The sequence below is a fragment of the Melospiza melodia genome, chromosome 6, assembly GCF_035770615.1.
Source record: "Melospiza melodia melodia isolate bMelMel2 chromosome 6, bMelMel2.pri, whole genome shotgun sequence".
Lineage (NCBI taxonomy): Eukaryota > Metazoa > Chordata > Aves > Passeriformes > Passerellidae > Melospiza > Melospiza melodia.
Window position 1 is genome coordinate 62,135,925 of NC_086199.1, and position 23,491 is coordinate 62,159,415.

The following is a 23,491-nucleotide window of genomic DNA, read 5'->3' on the forward strand; positions in this document are numbered from 1 at the left end:
GCATCCTGTCCTGGGGCCACATCCTTCAGGCAGAGATGGCTGTGTTTGTGGATGGGTTGGTTGTTTCCTCATCCCATCCCCACGCAGGACTCTGGTCCTGTTTTTGTGCTTCTGGTCCTGTTTTTGTGCTGCCCAGATGATGGGAGGCGCAGTGACTTTAGCCTGGAAACAGGCAGGAGTGTGCTGTGTTGCAGCCGCAGTGATGCTCCCTCTGTTGTCTTCCGACATGGAAAATCTGACAAATGAATTTAAAAAGGGGAAAAACAGTCAAATGGAGTGGATAGAGGAGGTCTGGCTTAAACAAGGAAGGTGCAGCTCAATCCTACTTGCCATGGACATGCCTGAGGGTAGCCAGGGACAGACACATGAAAATCACAATAAATATTGGGCAGAGAGAAGGGAGACATCATTGTTTGGCTCCTTCCCTCCCATCCTGCTCCTGTTTGTACAGTCCCCATAATGACACATGTATCTTGGCCTGCTGGACCTTAGGCTCGGGTGTATGTGTGTTTTGGGCACTGAGTTCAGAGTCCAAAATTAGAAAGAGGATGAAAAGAAAACACTTTCCCAACACCACTTAGCTGGAAGGAAAGCATTTCTGCTACCTCTGGCTGGCAAGAGCACCCACTGGGTCCCAACCCCACTGCCCAGGCACACAGCCAGTCCCTCCTCACCCACGAGAGCAATAAATTATTGCTTGTATGGCAGAGCAGGGACCCAGTCCCACCATGCACACTGGAAGAAGCAGACCCCAGCCCTCCTACTACCCGTGCAGAGCAGCTGGGAGACCTGGAAATATAAAAGCAAGCTAGAGGCAAGCAGAATTACCTGTTCCCAAAACCACTGTAAGATGCTCAGCCTCAGGAATGTGCTTTAACAGTCTCAGAGCTGCAAAGTGCTGGAGGAGAAAGGCTCACCTGGGCTGTGGGCTGGCCAGCTCTGCAGTGCTGCCCCAGCAAAGCCCTGCCATACAGTGAGAGCTGGCAACAGGGAACCTCACAGTGGGTGAGGAGGGTCTTTGGGAGGCTGGGGGACCTGGGAGAAGCTTCTGACTAGCTGCCAGGCATAAAGAATAGCAGAAGTCATTGCTCAGAACTTAATTGGTACCTTAAAAGTGTTCTGGTGTCCAAGCTGATCATCAGCCAGCAAAAAGCTGCGCCAAAAGCTAAACCAGAAAGGGGACTTTGGTAGGAAGGAAAAATAAAAAACAAATCCATCCCTTCTGCCCATGTCTTCTGGAGGTGGAAACTGCTGAAGGGCTCAAGTAGAAGTGCAGCTATTGCAGGGAAGCTCAACTGGACCCAGCAGTGTGATGAGACAGGGACCATCATCCTGCCCCATCTCCTCCACCTGCACGCTCCCAGCAGATGGCTGAGGACACATGCAGATGGAGAAGGCTGTAAGAACTACATGGATTTTGCTGACTTGGGATCCAGCAGCTCTGGTTTTCCTCATCTGAAACCTTGAGAAAACACATTGCCCCACGGTTGTATTGCATGAGTAGCACTGGAACAATCAGTGTGGAGTTTTGTGGAAAGGGAGGGAGACGTAGGCACAATGTAATCTGATATTTTTTTGATAGATTCCTTTGGTATAGCCAGTGGTTACAAATCTTGCAAGATACTGTAATGGCCTAATTAGCCTTACCACAGGAATCTTTGAAAATAACACTGCAGGGGTGATGTCAGCTCACTTTAAACTTAAGTGTATACTGAATATCTGTGGCATGAACAGAAGCATCAGGACACCAAAAAGGCAATATCAAGCCCTCACAGGTTAGGGAGTTAGAGCTTTGAGATGTGTGTTGCATGTGTCTCATTTCAAGTTGCCAAGTGCAAGGCATGAGGGATTGGATGTGTGAAGGTTGTCAGCCTTTGGGACTGGACCTGGGGCCAGCCAGAGCCATGCTGAATATGCATAAAGAGCTACAAAAAAGCTAATCAGGAAAACTGATATAAATATGATTCTTGCTAGGTAACACAAGGAGTGTGTTACACTTTGCTGATAATCTCTTGATGCCTTACTTCCCTCTGAAATTAGGAAGATGGTTTGCTCTTATCTCACAGGTAAGCCACAAAGATACATTCATTAAAGTCTGCGTAATATTTGTAAAGGATGCAGACATCGGGATGAGACATCCACAGAAACACCCAGAAACTAAAGCCTAAGTTAAGACAATATTTTCTAACTGGGAGACATCCATCTTGTGACAATGTTTAGTTACAGTGACTTTTATCTCTGCAATGCCAGTCAAGCACTAAATCATTGCATTTGATGGATGCTGGGGCAGCACGGCCGCAATTGCTCATTGTCAGGCTGATCCAAAGGTCACAGCTTTGCTAAGCTTCGGATCAAAATCCAAAACAGTTCCTGTCACGTCCCTCAGGTTTGAAAGAACAATAACTTTACTAATTTAGCTTTAGTGTTGGATAGGAGCCGGTGCCACCTTTATCTGTTTCTCCTGAGAAAATAAACCCAGCATCACCATCCCCAAAGGAGCACCGTGATGCTGCAACATGCTGTGAACCTTCACAGCACAAGACAAAGGCTCTGGGGGGGAGGTGAAGGAGGGCAGGATTTTTTGGGATGACTCAAAGGCTCTGCTACACCTCCCTTGATGAATGGCTTCGTGGAAGTGGCTGTGAGGCCCTGAGCTTTGTGAGGGTGATAGTGCTTGAGAATCAGACCCTGGATGCCCACTGGAGCATGCCACAGCTGTGGCTCAGTGGCAAGGATGCTGTTATTGAAAAGATAGAACAAAAAGGGATCACTCTTTTGGGGTGATCACTGTAGAGGGGATCACCCACTATTGTGGCTCACCCTTAATCCTTTAAAAACTAGTATACAGTCTCCAGCATTATAATTAGACCAGGTGGTTTCAAAAAAGATGCAAGAAGTAGGCACGGATAAACCATCTCTGATTATAGCTTTTAATGCCGAAATACCTTTTTTAAAATTTACTTTCCTAACTTTGGCTAACAGGTGCTACTATGAGGTTGTTGACACCACTGTTGCTTAAACACACACACACACCCATTTCCTTTTAATCTGGATGCATTCTTGGAGGAGCCCAAGGGGATCACTGAACCACATAACACAGCCAGATTGGAGATGGACAGAGAGGGTGAGAATGAAGCCAGAGGAGGAGTGGACAGGATGGGGGTGATGAGAGACTGATGCCTTTGAGAAGGTTCAATTCTGGCAGAAATGGAGGAAGCACTGTGGACTTTATTCTCTGTCTGCAGGAACATCAACATTGAAATCTCTGCTTGGATCTGGATTTGTTGACACAAAATCCACTGCCCAAATGTGGGGGGTTGGAAACAGTTTACCTGTTACATTGCCAGTGCTATCTCAGGAACACAACTCCACGGGCTGGAGCAGTTGTAGTATATCTGCCTGTCTCTTATCTAGTGTGTAACCTCCTGGACTGAAGACATAATGTACTGTCTATCCTTTCTGTGATAAAAATAAAGCATATAAAACACACACATATACACACACACACAAAATCCCAGGCCAAAAATTCCCTTAGGGGAACATACTGTGACTAGATAAGAAGGTACTAGCTGGCACGTAGTTACCTCTTTGCTTCCTAACTGGGACACTCAGGGAAGGGTGGAGTTGGTTTTGGTGTGGGGCCATAGGAGAAGGGGGAGAGAGATGTCATGGGATGGAGAGCAAGATAAAGGAAGAGCCATGGAAAAAGCCAGCTCAAGGAAAAAGAAATCAAAAGCACACTGGACTTACTCCAGGTTTTCATAACCCCTCCAGCCAGCTGTAAAATCTGAGAATTTTTGGGCCATAGACAGCAAGCCCATGTCCTGAGGGACTGAGCAGGAGGTCTTTGGGGCTCAGAGCATCAACTTTTATATGAGATAAAAACTGGCAAACCTCCTGGAGACTGGAAATGCATCTGGAAAACTCCTGGAGAGTTGGCATGTGTATCATGCATGACACTGCATGTGGCTGGTGCTCTACATGCTGCATCCCCTGAAGGTCAGCTTGGGAGCAATCTGGTCTCTTCTGGGGACTCATTTTTTCCATCTCTCCTCTGCTACTGGCTCCCTTCAGCAGTTCTAGTAAATTTGTAGGTAATGTCTTCTTCTGAATGACAGGTGTGACTGGCATCACCTCCTGGGCTCATGGGGAGGCTCTGCTGCCAGCTCCTGAGAGCTGTGTCCAACCCATCAGAGGCTGGCGGGATTTGGGAAACACAGAAGGAAAGAGAGCTTTAAAGGAAAGGTGGAAGTGAAAGAGAAGGGAAACCAGAGGCTCAGCATGTTTATGAAACAAATCTTGCTGGAGATCCCAAGCCCAGCTCAGCATCCAAGGTCACCAAACTCAAACCCACTGCTCAGTTTTTCACTCACTCTTGGTTCTCTGTGAAGATCCAAAGCAATGTAATGGATGAGGGAGAATTGCAGTCATAATCAATCCTTATCACCAGTGTTTACACAGTGCTTAAAAACTGTCAGAACCACACCAATGTTTCCCTTCCTGTCAACAACTTCTGCTGGCTCCACAGCTTGGCAACCAGCAAGGCAGAGGCAGCTCCCACATTGTACTTTTCCCTTCCTCAACATCTTTTGACCTCAAGCACCTTCAGGGAAAGCAATTTTTAGAAATCCAGCATCCGGATGAGATTTTTGCTTTATCTTTCTTTTGGACAGGGTGATAGCCTAGGCTGTAACCTGCTTCTGCCTTGATGCTCCCTGCATGGGAAGGGCAGTTGTGCTGGTATCCTGCCAAGGATGCATTTTACAGGTGTCTGCTGGCTGGAGGATGCCAGCAGCCCCAAAGATCACCAGTCGTGGGCAGGGCTCTTTGGAAACATTTTCACAACTAACTGGCTTAGATAGTGGAGTAAAACATGCATTTCCCAAAAGAGGGCATCTCATTTTCACTTTGATGGATGGGCTCAAGTGTTGAGTCAGAATGAAAAGATAATATTTGTGGAAAGCCCACATACTTCAGAAGAACTTAAGCCTTCTTTTTCCTTTGGTCTCTTTATAGTATTTTTAAGAAAAAGTTAACTCAAATTTTAAGAACTGTGCTAGGATGGAATAGGAAAACATTTGGTTCTGAAAATGTCAATATTACATATTTGGACATTTTCTGTGTTTGTTTTTTTTAAACAAACAAAACAAAACATTGAAATTTATACTGGCTTTGCTAAAAATGTCAGTTCCATCAAAACGACATTTTGCAACGAGAAACTGGTTTATGCTTCCCCCCCTTTTTTGCTGACTGCTTGCACTTTCTTCAGAAAAAGTGTCCGTCTGGGTTTTACTGGGAACAAACACTTTGTGTGCATCCAGGGGCGTTTGCACGTGCAAAAATGCCTTTGGTTGTTGGTGCCTGCATGGCAATGCACCGAGAAAAGGTTCTGCTCATGGAGCCTTCACCTGCAACTTGCTTGGACTGAGTGAAGAATTGAGCTGTGGCTGGCTCATGAAATAAATTCAAGCATCCTCTGCCTCAGCTGCGCGGACCAGCCTTCCTGGGAGGGAGACACAGCCCTTTATTCCTGTGCTACCAGGTCCAGCACTGGTGCCAGCCAGCCGTGCTGCTGCCCTGCAGGAAAGCCACCTGGCCTGTGCAGCCCTGGGCACTGCAGCAGGAGGCTGTGAGAAAGGACAGCCCCGGAGCCATCACAAACACAGGTTGCACTGTGAGCTCCAGTCAGTCTGCAGAGCGTTTGAGTCAGTGAGGCGTACTTCCCATGGGAACTCTTAGTCCTGGCTAACTTCAGGCAGGACCAATTAGAGCAGGGAGTAAATACACTTAGCATGCTCAGGAAAATACATCTAAAGCTGTTTATACACATTCCTTTGGACCAGTCAGCAACAAAAATGTCCTTACAGCTGTTTCCTCCTTCCTTTCTTCCTTCTCTCTCTCTCTCTCTGTGCCGCTTCAAAAATAAAGCTCGCTGGCCTCACCTAACCCTTGCTGGGTTTACTCCTATTCACTCCCAGCTCTGTCAGGTCTTGTGTGCCACCAGCCCCTCAACTGGTGAGCTTCCAGCAGACTTCTAACTGTGCCACTTTTCTGGACCCCCTCAAGGAGCCAAGAGGAAAATGCAATGCAACAGAAGCCAGGAGGAAAAAGGTTTGCATGTTTCCTTATAATCAAGGAGCTGATACCCAGCACCAAATCACTTTCATCACCTCGGGCCACCTTCGTCACCAGGCTGGGGCTTTGCGCACACGGTGCGCTCGATCGGTCCTAATGGCACCCTGAGAGCCACTGCCAAAGCCATAACTGCTGTCTAACGAGGATGATCTCGGGTGATGGGCCATGGCCACAGGGACCACGTGCAGGGAACAGGGAACCCGGATCTCATGTCTGAGACCACTGCCCTACCCACAGGGTCGGTCTTTTTCCTCATTGCTATCATGCTTGACTCAATGTGCATGTTTTATGATCGGTCACATTAGCTACATGGGGATTTTCCTGTTTTCCAGGTGAGGGACTGAGGCATTTGTGAGAGAACTTCAAATGAACGATTCAGTTGTGCAGCACAAATAGGGTTTGATCCTAAAGAAAAATCTTCCCATTAAGTTTCACCATGAACCAGTATTTTGTTTCACAAAAGAAGTGGGGTACTGTAATTTGGACTCATTCAAGTTGAGAAGAGCTTTCTCTTCAAAGCCAGGATAAAACAAGAATATGACTAAATTCTCTATGATAAAAAAAACCAAACTTTTTTTTTTTTTAATCTAGACAAGACTAGTTGGACTTACTTTATATTTCACATAACCTATTACACCACATTTTAAAAAGTTGTTTCAAGATTTTAAAAATAGCACTTTTCATACTGAAAATATTTCAAGATATTTTGAGTTTTGACAGAGCTGCATTCTCCAAAGGAAAACCCTGTGCTTGCCCTACCAGCTGTTTGGTGATTTTTTATGCCATACAACTGCCCAGAGCTGGGCAGGCAAGAGGGAGAGATTCATCTCCCCCGGCCAACAAGGATGGGCAAGGCTCTCTGGTTTCCAAAGCTTTCTCCTACCAATCCAGCTCTGGTTAAATGCCAGCCAGTATGTGCCAGACAAACTGGAGGCCAGCTCAGAGGAATCCACTGGGCATTGAAGTCACAAGTGCAAGTTTCTGGAAAGAGCTCTCTGCCAAGCTCAGGGAGGCTGAGCTTGAGAACATCTGGCTGAGACACACATGTGCATGCACACACACACAGACACACACACACACACATACAGAGCAATTCTCAGAGCTCAGCTAATACAGCATTTGCTCAGAGTCCTTTAAAGCTTGATTCCGGTGATCAAAGTGGCTTTGTGAGCACATCTCACTAGAAGAGCAGTTCCAGGCTTTATCTGCTCAACCCTCTCCACCTTCCCTCATGCTTGTACAGCAGAGCAGAGCCTAATGAGCTGGATGTGATGCAGTGCCTCACTCTCTGGTCCATAAAGTAGGAAGCCCAATCTCTGGTCCATAAAGTAGGAAGCCCATGGCCTGGATAGAAACAAAGACACGATCCCACCTGTGTTTTTAGGTCTGGAAGGTTAACAGTGAGTAAAATCTGATGGGAGGGGAAGGCAGGACCAGATGTGTTCAGATGAGCAAGAGAGGATCATGTAGTCATCAAAATGCAAGATACCTCTGTGAACTGCTTGGTTTTGTCACAGATTTTGACACATCTAAAGAATAAGGGAAGTGAAACCCCCTGTCTTGGGTCCGAAGTGTCTAGGAGAGCTCCCCCTCTCTTCAGACATGGTCCCCCAAACACAAAGGAATGAAGAAGACTTTGATTATAGCTTATATGACTACACCTGGTCCACACAGGAAGAAATAAATGGTAACAAGACCAAGATCTTTGCCACACAAAGAAGAATTTAAGCCACACAATTACACCTGTCTTCCAAACAAAAACCACTCCTTCTGAAACAATGGATGAAAACCATCTAGATAATAACCCCTAGATGATCAGACAGCAGACTCCATCAAGAAAAAAGACCATTTTTGCATGTGTAAAGTCCACCAGCAATGCAGGACAATAATGGGGGTGGTAAGAGGTAGCCAACACTGCCCAGAGAGCAGGTGGCAATGTGTGCCACAGCAAGCATTGAGGCACCATCCCTCAGGAGCACTTCTGTGATAGGAAAACCCTTCAATCACTAGTCAGCCTAAGCAAAGAGAAGTCTTGCTGGAAAGCTGAGACTCAGTGAAATCCATGTGTTAACAAGTGATTAGTGCCTTTCCTTGAAAATCTTCAATTATTTTTCTTTTATTGGAAATCTGAAAAGCCTCAAAGTGAAAGATCTTCAGCAGCTGAAAAAGTATCTTTAATTTTCCAACAGAACCTGTAAATTTCCATGGAATAAGTCAATGAAAACAAACATTTTGTCACTCGCATCAACATTTTCCAGGAAGGAGGGAGAGGATAAGGGGAAACATTATTTTTGACAAGGTCTGCTGATTGGCAGAGCTCTTTAATAAATAGATCAGGCCAGAGCATACGACTTCAGTCCACATGGCAGAACGGTTGGTCCTTGAAAGGCTGATAGAGATCTTGTTGGCTGAGTTTCCCCTGTGGTTGACAGAGCATTAGCTAAAGACAGGATACAGGCAACCAGTCCTGCTGAGAATGACTGGATGCCAGACCAGTGGCTGGCAAGATCTCTAAAGGCTTAATGATAGAACGCAAATGCTCACATAGAGACCTGACCAGCAGAGAATTTGCTAGCGGGGAAACTGCAGGCTACCACATACCGTAACAGGAGCTCGCTCTCAAGGAGTGAGGAAAAAAATAACAAAAAAGACAGAAGGTCGGCTCTTCAAGCATTTCCAAGGTGGTTATAACCTTTCTCCAAAGAGGCAAATCCAACATTAAACACCAGGAGAATAAATCAGCTGCAGGGACTGGCAAAAGGCTGAGAATCTAAATTACAGCAAGGTCAATAGGAAGCAGGGGGCTGCTCAGAGGGAGCCGGAGTGAGAAATTCAGCACATCTGGTAGGTACAAAGCAATGCCCTTCGGGCAAACTCAGCCCCCAGCCCACCCCTATGCAGGGCCTAGAGCTCAGCAGAGGGAACAACACACGCAGAGACAGCCACGGGGAGGTCCTGTCTGAGGGAAATCCGTCTGCTAGAGGGTGGAGGGGGAAAAAGAAAAAAAAGGCAGGTGAATAAATGAGAAGCAGCAGTGTTAAGGCTGTGCAGCTCGTGTGGCCGCCTGAACAGATGTGAGCTGCTGCCTCTGCTGGCTCAGGGGATGCTCTCCTGCTCTGGAGACAGAGCTGGCTGCAGTGTTTGCTTTGGTGTGGTTGCATGCATGCCAGCAGCAGGGCTGTACCACCCTGGCACAGACAGCCCCACCACGGATGTCACAGGAGAGCTCCAGGGCAGCCCCTGCACCCCCACTGTAAGGTGCAGTGCTTTGCCAGCCCTCTGCTTCACACAGCTCATGGGACAGAAAAATCAATGCAGGGAAGACTTAAAGCTCCCCAAAATATCCATGGGGAGCTCAGGCTGTGCAGGTCAGAGCACTGGCACAGCACAAGAGGGAGTTCAAGCAGATCTCTGGAGAAGAACATAAAGGAGTAGCACGCAGCTGATTTTTCTGTTGACTTGGAGAGACTTGTCAATCAAGCACCCTTTAAATGTGTAATGGGTGGGTTGCAGCCCAAACCCATATTTACAAGAAAACGTCAATAAAAGCTGTATAAGCCTTGAATGTACATGCAGAGGCATGGCATGGGAAGCAAGATGAAAACCAGGGCAAAGAGCAGGAAAAATAAGAATAGAAAGGTTTTGTTGGAGACAAAAGTAGGTCAGTCTGATGGTGTTTTGGGGGATGTATCACAGAAACACAGAATATTCTGAGTGGGAGAGGGATCCACATGGATCATTGAGTCCAGCTCCTGTAAGGAGGCACAATTAGCTGGCATTGCAAGGCTGAGCTTATTTGGGCTGTGGGACCAGCAGAGGTTTGGTGGCCAGGCTGCCCTGGAAGCATCAGCACTGCCTGCACATCAGTGGGGCAAGCTCTGCCCTGCTGGGTTCAGTCAGGTTCCCCCATGGGAATGCTTCCCAGTATGGCAGCACTTTGATTTGCTCTCAGTTCAGATGGTATCAGAGCAATCCTCTGGCCTCTGTCTGGGTTTGGATTTGAGTTTGCCACAGTATAAAATAGTTAAATTAAAACTTTGATCTCAAACACCACCAAGATTGTGAAGTGCTGTCAACACTTATGAGTATTCCATTAACATTTGAATACTTTACAGCGTAATTCCCTTTTAACAGTTCATCATTTCTTGCTTGCATTATTTTTGCTGCTATTTATCACCATATCTAACAAGATTGCCCTTTGTAACTAATGCAAAAGAACATGAGGAGATAAACAGCCTGTGAAGGTGACATGGACAGCACAGAAAAGAAAGGACAATAATAGATATTCAAGCTGAATTAAATCTGGAGTTTTAGAGCTTCTACCTGATAGTGGCAAGGAAAGTGCAGAAAACCTTGCAGATGGCAGCTCCTATGTGACCCACAGGAGTAATTGTTTTCCAGTGTCCCAAGGAAGGAAACAGAGATGTTGAGTGTCCCCCCCACTGCTCCCAAATGCAGGTGTTGGTACAGTGACAAGCTGCTGTCATCCACGGTGGTGTCACTCAGAAGGGAACGCTGGGAATGGGTCCTTTGTCCCCAGCTCTTCAGCCTGACTCTGAACTAGTTCAAGGTATTGGAAAACCAAGGAGAATATGAGAATAATATGAATATTTCAATATGTATAAACATATAGGGCTATCTATGTATTATTTAAATGTGAACAGACATGCCAATTTACATTACGTTTTTGTTCATCTGCCAACCTCTGCTTAGCCCAGCCCACAGGGACCTGCTGAAACAGTGGCTCAGGTGACTGCTTTGCTCAAAAGCTTGGAGGAAGGGAAGAGCTGTGGCCAAGACCCCAGAGAAGTTGCAGCATGGGGAAGGGAGAGCAAGGATGTGAGCTGAGGTGCTCAGTGTCACCAGGACAAAGCCAGTCGGGGCAGAGTACAGCCTGAAAGGCTTATAAAGAAGCATTTATAAGTTCTCCAGAGTGGATTCAAAATTGGTGGTCGATGTAGTGACTAAAGCTGCAATCCTCAAAGGTATTTAGGTATTTGATTCTCTGGTCAAACCAAACCTTTGAGGATCTGGGCTCCAGTGCAAGGACTTTCCACCTTGGCGAGCATGAGTAATAGTTTGGGTAAAAGTTCCAGCAAAGGGCCACATGGCCCTCAGGCTCTAACAATGGCTTAGATCCTCAATTGGTGGGTCCCAGTTCCTCAGAACTGCGTGTGGTTTCACACACTGTCTTGATGTGTGGTTCTCTCTGCCTTTGCCAGCACTGCCATCCCCTTGAGCTCCTGTTGCTGTGGCAAGGCTGAGGTTCTGCAGCACTGGTGAGGGGGCAGGGAGCCTTTCTGGGAAGATGGGAAGGTATGGGCAAATGAGGAGAGTAAGGAAAAACCAGCGCAGTTAGGGCACTCAGTCAAAAAGCTGCTATAGGGTAGGATGGTAGGTGCACCTTGGAGGGGGGAAGAGTCACTAAATTACACAATGGAGACATTCTAATTAGAGGTGGCTATCACCTCATCTGGTCAGATAAACTATTTGGCTGAAGTTGACGTATCCCTGTGGACCATTTCAGCTTCAATCAGTTTTAAAAGGAAGCTTTTCTTGGTGAAAAGGAGACAAAGAGACTGACTGATGCTCTTTACCTAGTGTTTAGTACATTGGCCACACTTTAAATCCCTATTCTGCCTGATTCAGAATGATCTCAAAAACTTCTGCAAGTAGGAAAAAAAATGAGTCTGGGAAGTGATGGTTTAAAAACACTGCACTGGAATGTTTAAAATATGTCAAAACTTCTTTTTTTTCTTTTCTTTTTTTTTTTTTTTTTTTTTTTTGAATGGGAAATTCATCAAACCTGACACTTCCCATGAAGAGTTCTGGCTCCAATGAATCGGTATATTTGGACACTCCCTGATTCCCCCCCACCTCCTTCACCACCATTTCAGCCAAATATTCTTGGCTGGTTCTAATTATACAGCCATATATTTTTATACACACACACAGTCAGCGTGCACACGTGAAGGCTCAGTAATCACAGATCAGACAGGGAGGAAAGTGTTGATAAGACCTTAGCTGCCCCACAACATAAAAAATTGTCTGAGAACCCTTTCCCCACCACCTCTTCACCTCACCCTCCCAGGAAAAGTCCAGCAGAAGAGGCAGTGGGCTCTGCAGATGGCAGCCACATGCACTGGCTGGCTGAGTCTTGGCATTTCTGCATTTCTCTAGTGCCCTCCTCAGGTTTTACAGAAGTTCACCTTCCCCTGGATGCGAGGTTCACCTTCCTCTAGATGTGAGACTGCATCTGGCCCTGCTGTTCCGCTGCCAGGCATCCAGCACCCTTGAGGGAAGGTGAGAATTGGTGCTTTCCACACCCAGTGGGAGGCCAGGGAAATGGAGAAGTCCAGGGAACGCAATATCCTCAATTATGAAACTCAACATCAAGAGCTTCCACACTTCCACACAGTGCTTACAGCCCTGGAGAAAAGGGTCCCTGTCTTGAGTCCTGGCATTTCCAGTGAGAGCCAAGGGCACTAAGCATCCAACATACACGCAGCACCTCTCAGGATCAACCCATAATTCAGGGCTGCTCAAGGCAGCTGGCAGGAGGCATTACCTGAGCCCAAAGCTGCTGACAAGGTTTCAGTGGGGGTTCCTACACCACATGAGGTTGCCTCTCTTAAGGAAGGGGGGTAGGGAAAAGGGTTTTCTCTGAAAATGATGAAAGAGTTAAAGTTGAAAGCAAACAGGCCACCCAGCTCTCCCTTTAACCCTCCTACAGCAGAAGAGACCCGAGGGCCAGCCAAATCTACCAGTTCTAGGAAACTATTTAAAAAAAAGGACGAGCACACATTGGGGGGCGGGAAGACCAATCTATTTTCACAAGAATCTGTCCTTGATTAGAGCAGAAACATGGAAGTGGGGGAAAGAACCGATTATTCAGCAGAGAGCTCAGAAGAACAAATAAAAAAGGGGGGGGCGGGGGGAAGGCATATTTGTTCAGGGTGTGATAGAGAGACTTGCAAAGCTCATGGAGACAATTGGAAATTAGGTCTATTGAGGCAGAGGCGCTGGCGCTGAGGGTGAGGAATCAAAGGGCAAGGCCCGGGGAGGCGGCGGGCCGGGGTGGCCGCCCCGGGGTGGGCAGTGACGGGCAGGCCGCAGCGTGTGACCTCTCACAAAACCCTTCCAGGGGGCTTGCACATATTGTGTGGGGCATAAGCTGATTTCCACACACAGAGATTCCTAATGAAGATGTTCTTCCTTCAGGAGGGGAGGGGAGGAGACGGGGTAATGAAACCAGCCTGTCTGCCAAGCCCCCACCGAAGGTGGCACGGCTGTGTAACAGAATATGTAAAGAGATGGGAAAAATGCTGTTGGCCTCAATGCCATGCAATAAAAAAAAAAAAAAAACCTCCATGTGAATTAAATCCAAACTACCTGAATGCTAGAGGCTTGAGGGAAGATCAAGAAACCTCTGGTTTCTTATTGCAAACCAGACCAGAGCGGCTTCAGAGAGTGCCTCTGGTTAAGAAGCAGTTATCATCTGCCTCAGACTGACCTGGCCAGAGTTTGAACTAGTCTGAACAGAGATTTATTAACCCTCACAGTCAGAGATCAATAAATAGCTTCCTCTCGAGCAGGCAAACTGCCCAGAATACAAAAACATGCAATGAGCCTGCCACCAATCTGCTCTCCCCACATCCAATAAAAAGATGCTCTAATTCCCCAAAAGACAGCAATTTCTTATTTCTATAGTGTTTTGAAGCCAACTGTAATATTCACATCTAATTGCAGGGCCCTGGATCCCTGCCATGTAGAGTATAGTTGTTAGCAACATAATTTGTGCACTTCTCTGGGGTCATTTGGAAACTATCTGTACTTACACCCTCCTCATCTGCTCTGCTGAGTGTGTGCTGGTCACTCAGTCTTATCGTGCTGCAAAGGGCAAGGTGCACCAGTGAGATTTATGTGCAGGAGAAGAAAGAGTAGATGATGTTCTTCAGGGTCAAAGCCACCCCAGTGCTTCATCTCTCCAATTAACCACTCTGCCAGGGAGAGAGATAAAGCTAAACGTGGGGTGGAATAAAAGATTTAAATTGCAGTTTGACTTTGTGTTTTTTTAATTGAAACTTCATTGGAAGAAAGGGTGAAGGCTTACTATACAAAAAAAATGTTTTTCAGGCAAAAGTAAAAGTCAAAAACACAGGACTGGCATGACTGTTGTAGAAATCAAACCATGGATAAATGAAATGTCAGGAAAAGAAAGATGCTCTAATAAAGTGCCACAGGCTTCAGTGAGCAGTTCCACTTGACTTTGATAGAGTCACAATTATTAGATTATATCTGTATTCACACTGTGTTTCAAGATACCTTAGCCATACCTTTAGACAAAGGGATGAAGCTCCTTGCTCAAGGAGCCCCTGAGCTGCAAACCTCTACAAGCTGGAGTCTCTACTGGAGATAATCTTCTGCTTCAAAGCTCTCCCATGCATTTTCTGTCAGAGATGGGTGATTGTTTGCTGTGTACCTTCACACTGAGTCATCCCTAACTTATTTCCCAATCCTTTCCTACATGTCATTATTCTTATTCATTGACTCCTGTCTCACATAATTCTGTTTACAAATCCTTCTGGCTGTCTCCAAGCATCTTAACACATCTCCATCTCCAAAACATGATATACTCTATTTTAGAAAAGTTTAGGAGCTCACGCAGGTGGAAACTGTCAGGAATAGCTCCCTGTTACTCACTCTTCAGAGGCTACACAGGGGTGTGACAACATAAGAAAGCCCTTCCTGGTAAAATCAGATCACAGCTTTTGACAGTCAGTGTTTTCAGACATATCCAAGCTGTAGCTAGAGCTTGGCAGGGAAGACTTTCCCCTACTTATAAAAGTTTTCAAAACTTTAGTTGATGTTCCTCTCCACATCAGAAAAAAAACTGGAAGGAAATCTCAGAACTGTTCACAAACCATGAGGAAATTAAAACAAACAAACAAACAAACAAAAACAAAACCCAAAACAAACAACAAAAACAAAGCAAGGCAAAACAAAAATTGGTACCGATTAAAATAATTTTAAAATATTGGATTTGGACTTTTCCTTGCTATTTAATGTCTTTTTTCTACTAGAAATTAAATTTTAAAATGAAATGTTATTTCAATGTACAAAACGTTTAAATTTCTAATCATTAAAAAAAAGAAAAAATTTGGTTTAGAAGATTTGTAACAGTTTTGTAAGTTGGAAAACTTGTTAAAACCATCCCATTTACCACAATTACAGTTTGAATACATTTGTCTTTTGTGACAGAAAAAAAAATAAGTGAAATAAAATTTCCAACCCTTTCTAGCAGTGACTTCATGTTTTTGTAACACTTTTCAAGGTGAGAGATGCACCAAAATAAAATTCTGACTTTGCCCAGCCCCTGTAACTGCTTGGAGCCAACGACGTTGTCAAAGAAACTGGTGGATCCAAGATTGTTGATGGAGGAAAGAGAGAGGGTCTGAACTGCACAAAAACACTTGTGCCAGTGAGTGAGGTTTGCGTGGTTTGCCCCTTCTTTCCTGGCTGATCATGCTGCAGAACACACCCATCGAGGGCTGAGGCACAGAGCCAGGAGCCAAAAGTGGCCAGGTGACCTTGAACAAGCATCAAATTCAGCAGGGGCTCAAAGGACTGCAAGGGAGCCAGGAGAGGTGCTACTTGACCTGGTGCTGGCCATGGGGGATAAATAATGCTGCTTTCCAGCAACCCCCACCTGTTTTTCCAGGAGTTTTTCATCCCTGTTCAGTTCTCAGCTGTACATCTGACTCTTAATAAATTTTAAAAATTGATCCATTCAGGGAATAAGGGGTGAGGAAAAGAAAAGGGTCAGCAGATAGCAGGCAAGCCAGCTGCTGTGTTTATGTGGGGGTGAGGTTGCCAAATAGCTGCTGAGGGATGGGACAGTGGTGTGGCAGTCGTTTTTCCTTCAGCAGAGCTGGCACACTGAGACAGAACATATCCAGACTTGCACTTGAGAGCTTCCAGGATTCATTGGCCCTGACATCTTCTGCCAGAAATAGAGAGAGATTCTGGAAACCACATCCCTGTCAAAAGGCCATTAGTGTACCACCTTGGCTCTGCAATGTGGCTCTGCTCCTTTCTACTGCCCTCTCCCGTGCCAGACACCTATCCCATCTCCTGGCAGCTGCTCAGGAGGCATCCATGTGCCTTCCCACCCACAACCAAAAGTGACTGGGATCAAAGCAACAATTAGGGTAAGACTTTTTCAGGCTGGTTTGAAGGTTCAGGTTCTGTGATGGTAGCAGCTCCTTGGGCCATTGAAGATAATCAGGATTCCAGAATCTGACATGCTTTCCTTGCAAAGCTCCTATTTACACTACTGGGAAAAGCAGTTCTTTGTTGAACACACAATATATACTTGGTAAAAACCTTCTGGAGGAGTGGTACAGAACTCAGTCAGCTGCCAGCCCTGCTGGAGGTAGGACTGCATGGAAAAGAAAATGTCTGAGAGACACTGACACCAAATTTTCTGGGGTCATTTCACATGCTACCTGCTCAGTAGAGATCACAATGAAAAACAGGGAAGTGCCCAATTCTCATAAGAACAGGAATGCTACATTACATAAGCCCAAATGTCCAAGCAGTGCAGTATTTTTGATGTGACAGTAACTGGTAACAGGTATTCAGGGACAAATGTAAAGAACAGGGCACAGACAGATATTTAGTCTCCAGGAAACAGCAGTATAGAGACCAAACAAAATGGGTGTCCGTGTTCCTTAGAGATACCAGGGCACATGAGGGAACCTCCTTCCACTCTGGGGAAAAAAAAATCACCAGGGAAATGTGCCCACTGGAAGTGAAGAAAACATTATAAATGACTTGGAGTCTGTCTCCCACTAACCACGGGGCAAGACATTTCATCTAGCCTGTGCCTTGGTTCCCACCATGACATAGAGATGTTGCATCACTGCAGGATGGAGAAAATGAAAGCATGTCATGACTGACAAATCCTGAGGTGTGAGGGATGAGGACCAGATGGGACCACTCCAGATGGGTAGGCTGTATGAGTGTCCCCTTTCAGCCACTTTCCCTTTGGCGTCTGGATTTTAGTACCAGTGTTGTGGAAGCATTGCAAAGACATTGTTCATTACACAAATAACTCCTGACTGCAATTCATTGTACATTATTTCCTTTCCCTTACTCATTATTTCTTCTTTTTAAGAAAGATAAAAACTTGTGCAGGCAAGAGAATAGCAGACTTTCAGCATCCAGTCAAAAGAGTGAATCATGTTTGGACTCAAGTTGCTATTAATCTGGGGCTGAAACTTGTCTGGAGGAATGATTCAACTGAGTGTTGCACAGGGGTAAATTCAGGAAGTTCCTCAAAGCACCTGAGCACGTAGAGGGAAAAGACATCTAATAAATGGCCCCCCATAAACATTTCCCATAAACATTTCACTGGGCTGTAAGATCAGATGTGATTAAATGGCACAAGAACCTGAGCTCTCCCTACCCAGCTCTTCCTTACAGGGTAATAAGTCTGGTGTGCTGCAGACGAGAAAAGAGGATTTTTCTTCCTCCCAGCTTAGTAAAACCAGGGTTTATATATACAACATACTAGACTTGAGCATCTTACACTTAAATGTAACACCCAGAGCATATGGAGCGAGCCACAGGCTCTGCCCAAATTGCTTATAAGCTGAATAAGTAAGACAGGCAAAGGGAGAAGTGTTGCTAAGTGAAGAGCTGAAGCATGCATGGGGCTTCAGTGCTTTCAGCAAGGTCCAAGGGTGATTTGGGGGTCCCACACCCAGTCCCTCATTGCCACGATGGGAGTACTGGCCACCCTCCTCTGCAGCCAAATACCAACAGCATCTCTGCAGATGCTGCTGGATCTGCAGACCCCCGCTAGCCCTTTCCCTCTATGAGAAAGCATCCTGACTAAATAAATGTATTTATTTGCTCTTGATGTTGGAAGCTGAGCTGTTAGCACCTTGCTGATGATGGGAGGGACCGTAAGGCCTGAAGAGCCAAACTGTTTTCTAAATTGTAACCTGTTTGCGTCACAGCTAGACCCCTTTTACCCCAAAAGGAAAAGGGGCACTAGATTAAATCCATCCAGGTATTAGAGGAATCCCAGCTCTGCTATAGATAATACCAAGCATCACTTTCCTGTTTTAGGTGGACTATTCTAAGCACTCCCAAAGCAGCGTGGCTCAACACCCCAAAATGCATCATCTTGGCTGAGTATGCCAAGGTTAGCCAGCCAACCTTGTGGTGGCTGTGCAGGGGAGGGCCCGAGCCAAGGCCCCCAGACAATATGTTCTCTGTCTGAAACTACTCCAGCACCCAAGACCTGCCTTTGTTGAAGATGTTGTGGACAATGTCAGTACATTTGGCTCAATACTGAGGAATTAAAAGGAGTCTGAAAGTTGTTGCAGATAAGGTCAGACATTCCAGGGAGGTCCTTCTGACTTTAAAGTCTATGAACTTAAAGGAAGTGGCTATGAAGAAATTTAAGAGAACCCTCTGGTGCCTGTTCCATCTCTCATGATGGGATTTGACAAAGACTATTGACAAAGACTATTAATCTGTACTGGATGCTTTCACGTGCCTTGTTTCTTGAATTTTCCCTGAGATTTGGCCTGTACAAGCAAATATAGCAGCAATTCTCAAAGAGGGAAGAGTTAAGATTATTTTGACAGTGTACCAATATTTTCTACTTTTCAGAAGTTTAAATTTGCATTAATTTTTCACATTGTGCTGAGGATTAGTCCTCTATGCATTCTGGAACAATACAAGACACCATTAGGCAATGTTAACTTTGTGCTGAAGGTTTTGGCATAAGGTGCTGTATGCTTTAATCTATTTGCAAATCAAAAGCCAACGCTTTGCACACTTCAGTGAAAAGCCAGAGGCAGCCTGCCCCACTGGAAAGGTCACCAGATTAGGACCCAAGGGAACTCTTCGAAGTTTTGCCACTGATTTACTGTTCAATCTTGGCCAAGTAATCTCTTTCCTTTGTTCCTCTAGTTTTCCTCCCATTCTTTGTGTTTTCTATTCAGGCTGAAGTTCTTTAGAGCAGGAGCAGCCTCCTCGTTTCGTGCTGGTCCTGTGTCTCAGAGCAGGCCCCCCTCTCCTAGCTGAAGAATTCCTACTAGATCCTACCAAAACACAAAGAGTTCAGAGCCTAAACAGTTCAAAAGACTTTGGCTTTCATTGACAGGATCTTCAGTCTCTCTCACTAGCTTCCTTAATACAAAGCTTTTCAGAAGAGGTACCAGCCACCTACTGAGTGAGTAAATTCCCAGTCAAAGGGTTAAAATAACAAACTTCATTGAATAAAGAAGAGAAAGGTGTTTAAGAGGAACTCAGATCATACGGTAAACTAGGTATTAGTTAATCAATAGTACTCAGAGGTGAAGGCCATATGGAAGAGCCAGAAATCATTGCACAAGTTAAGCAAAGTTTAGCAAGCCCGATTAAGCAAAGCGTTAACTATTTTCTGTGAAAAGTTCCACCTTTCCTCTAACCTGGCTCTGGTAATGTGTACCAATCTTCTCTGGGACTGACTCATGCATTAAAGACTTCAGTGGAAGTTTTGAGACCAATCCATGGACAATACTTCTTTATTGTCCAGACAGTTCATATACTGCATGTTACATATAATTCTCCTATTCACTGGACTCTTGATCCAAACTCTTCTGGTAAAAGGGCTTGTGGGCAGTTTACTTTCTGTCCAATGACTTCATTGCAGAGGATTTTTCTTCTCTGTTGAGCTTGCCATGTGCAAGCTTTCCTTCCTCTTGTTTCCCTCCTCTTGTTTCCCAGTTTCTGGAAATAATTAGTGGTTTGGAAATGGAAATGCCCTTGTAGGCTTCAAACTGCTTAAAGCCTGCCATACCAGATGAGTTCATTGGATCCATCTAATCTGCTCTCCTCTTGCCATCCATGACCAATACCTGTTGCTTCAGAGGACAACATGACTGCACAGTAGCTACAGGACACTTCAGCTTTACACAGAGTCCTTTCTCTGCTGACAAAGCATCCTTCCCACTTCCACCCTGATCTGCCCCGGGTTTTCTGAGAGGGTTTCTCAAGGCATCAGCAAAAGGACAGAGACCCCCCACAAGGATAAAGAGACTTAAGGGGGACAAAGTACATTGGCACATGTCAAAAAAGGGCTTCCCAAAACATAGCACAACAAACACAGATCAACCCCTTCCAGGACTGACTTGGCTCACTTCCCCTGTTCAAAGAAATTGGCAAGCAAACCTTTATTGTAAGAGACAGAACAGAAGCTGGAGGGGAGGTACTGAAATCTGGGGATAATTCACAAAATCCTGGCCTGTGGTGTAGAAGGAAGCTAGCATTATGTATCTATCATTTGTATTTCTTTTGTTACTCCTGCTAGATTTAAGCAGATATAAGCAACGTAACAATGATCACATCTCATTTTCAGCTAACGTGTTTCCTGGCTGCTTTTAAACTAACGGGAAGCAGGTATAAGCTAGGACAGACATTTTTTGGCTTGCTCATTCATGTCAAGGTCATCGTGTGCTTCACAGATATCCTACATAGTGCAGCAAAATTACTTTTTTGATAAGGTACGATTTAGTAAGACAAAGATACCAGATTTGGTCTCTTAAAAGTCTGCCATTTTGCCCAAAGAGCATGACCATAGTTCTCCAAGCCTGGTGACTCCATAGGCTCATGCCTTGTCTTTTCCCATGGCCAACAAGTACCGTCAAAGCCACAGAGCTGGACTTGGCTCTCTGTCCCTGAACACATGGCAGAGAACCATCAGGAACACCACCTGTGCTCAGCTCCATCTGAGCTGTTCTTGCCTCCGTGCCCGCAATGGGTGCGCAGAGCCAAGGGCACCACTCCTGGGTTGAGGGACGCGCCAACCAGGCCTCACGTGCCAGCAGAAATGGTGGGATGCGTGGTGTTACATTGCCACCTTGTGGAGAGCTCCCACTGGAGACCAGTGGAGAAAGATGGCTGACTAATGAGCTGTGGGCTGCCAGAACATCCCTCCATCGCTGCGTGCCCATGGCTGGCTGAGCACTGTGCCCTTGCCGTGACCTAATGGGCCACTACAGTTATTTCTTCTCCAAGGGGTGAAGCACAGGACCACCATGCAAGGCCTGGAGGTCCTATGCTTGGGCAACATCATCCTATTGCTCCAGTGCCTGGACCTGTAGGCGTGATATTAAAGTTTTTTATAGGTGTTGCCAACAGGAACCAAGAGTCTGGTCCTAGCTCAGCCTGCCAGAGTCTTATCACAGTAAGACAGAGTCTTGCCAGTAACTCTTGCAGTGCTGCTGCCCACAAAAGAAGAGTATAGCTGTGCCCTGTGAGTCCAAGCCCCCACAAGCTCAAGAAGAGAATGAAGGAAAATGTATTTCCTTTCATTAAGTGCAGAAGAAGCCTCTGGTGGCAATGCTTTTTATATTAGTGGTGTCCCCAGAGAGGTTCAAATACATAAACCCACAACATGCTCCTCCTGTCTGTGTGATGGAGTACTGTGTTGACAGACTGAAGAGAATTACTGACAAATGCTACCATGTGGACTCTCACAGTGATGCCATGTATTGATTTCCATCTGGTGATGATGTGCTCTTTTGCGATTGCATTGACACTATTCTCCCTCTTAAGAATCTGCAGACTGAGTTTTGAGTGAAAAGAATTAGCATTGTTTATTATTTACTCAGTACTAGAGGAGGTCTGCAACTTTATGGGCCCTTACAATTACAATGAGAAAAAAAATAATCACAGGTCCCTGTCCCAAAAGCCCTTAGCAAGAAGGATTAAACATGACAGAGAGAGGCAGGCAAACCCTGGGAAGATGGGCTCCAAGAGCAACAACATCTTACAAATGACACATAGATAACTCCTTATTGCCTGTATATCAATTTGAAGAAGGGTAATGGTTCTACATGAGGTAAAATACATCCAGCACTGATTAGTGGGAGCAAGCTGCCCTCCCAGGTTGTCCTCTGCCAACACATCCTGCACTGAGTGTCTGGAAGTAAATAAGAAAATCCCTCAGCTTTGGGAATTGTGGTAGATCACACAAGTATCTGAAGCGTGGGCTGAACTTTTCAAGACCTTGAGAGAGGAACAGTCTTTGATTTCAAGGAAATATGATACCTCCTCAAAGAAAGGGTCACATTCTTTGAAATGCAAGATATGGACAACTGAGGAGATGTTGGCCAACAACAACAGGACATGAATGCCAACGTGTCCTGAGGGAATAAAGGCAGTAAATTTGAGTTCCAGAGGTTTACCATGGGACTTTTGCTAACCCCATTTGCCAGCAAATTCAATGTCTCTTAGAAACAGACCTACAGAGGTGTGAAAATGCGCTGGTACTCATGAGAAACACAGACTGTCACCTTTCTCTGAACAAAGGTTTATCTTGGTAAAGGCAATGGCAATAGCAGGGAATATTTGTTTTGCTCCAAGGCGTGTAATTATATCTCATGAGACCTTAGTTAAGACAGAAACACTTTGCAGCTTATGGAAATAGTAAGGCATGTACTAGACCTACCAACATGTGTTTCAGTGACAGCTTTCAACATATTGTTATTAACTGGCAAGCATTATTGTAAATAAGACCATTATTAGCAAGATGCTTTCGAAAAGTGGATATTTGTCCAATAAGGTTTAGTATTTTCAGTAATAATTTAGATGACACAAAATCTCTGATAGTGGGATTTGCAGGTAGTATACAAATTACTGAGATAGTAAAGAAGAAAGAGAACAGGCTGGACTGGGGAGAGGGGTACAAGAAGTACCTGCTTAAATTATCACAATGCAATATGTGCATTTTACTAGAGGCAAATGAAACTTATCACACCTGGCAATAAAAGCTGAGATTCAACTCCACCCATCTCCTGTCCCTAAAAGGATTTAAAGTAAGACCATAGGCTTCCTCTATGGTCAATGAAGAAAATATGGCACCTCCAGAAGGAAAATCTGACTGAAATTTGAAGGGTCACAAGGCCCTGTGTTTAGGGTGAAAAATCTGTCTTGCAAATCTGTGCATAAAGAACAGCAAAATTAACCACCTCAGCATGAGATCTCAGTACAGTGTTTGGTGACTAATATGATACTCAGGTGTAAAAAAAAGGCTTTACCAAGTAGAAACAGAAGTGGTTTTGTCTCTGACTTGGCCACTTTAAACTCATTTGAAGAATTATATCTTTAGTCTTGGCATCCCCAGTTCAGAAAGGATATGGACATCTGAGCATTCAAGTAAAGTACAAAAATGACCTTGCAAGAGAAAACAAGTCTTGCAATGCTATGAGTATAAGCCTTTAATCTGCTGCAGTTAGTCAAAACGTGGCTCAATATTCTTATACGTAGGTACTTTTGCATGGAAAGATGCCTT

At 45.2% G+C, this 23,491-nt stretch overlaps 1 long non-coding RNA gene across 1 annotated transcript in view; it reads right to left on the reverse strand.

Annotated features, from left to right (window-relative positions):
- LOC134419861 (uncharacterized) overlaps positions 1-23,491 on the reverse strand; it is a 51,160-nt gene continuing 27,669 nt past the window's right edge. The window contains exon 3 of the long non-coding RNA XR_010028177.1: positions 1-235. This is a non-coding gene — a long non-coding RNA (uncharacterized LOC134419861). The remainder of the gene's footprint in view (positions 236-23,491) is intronic.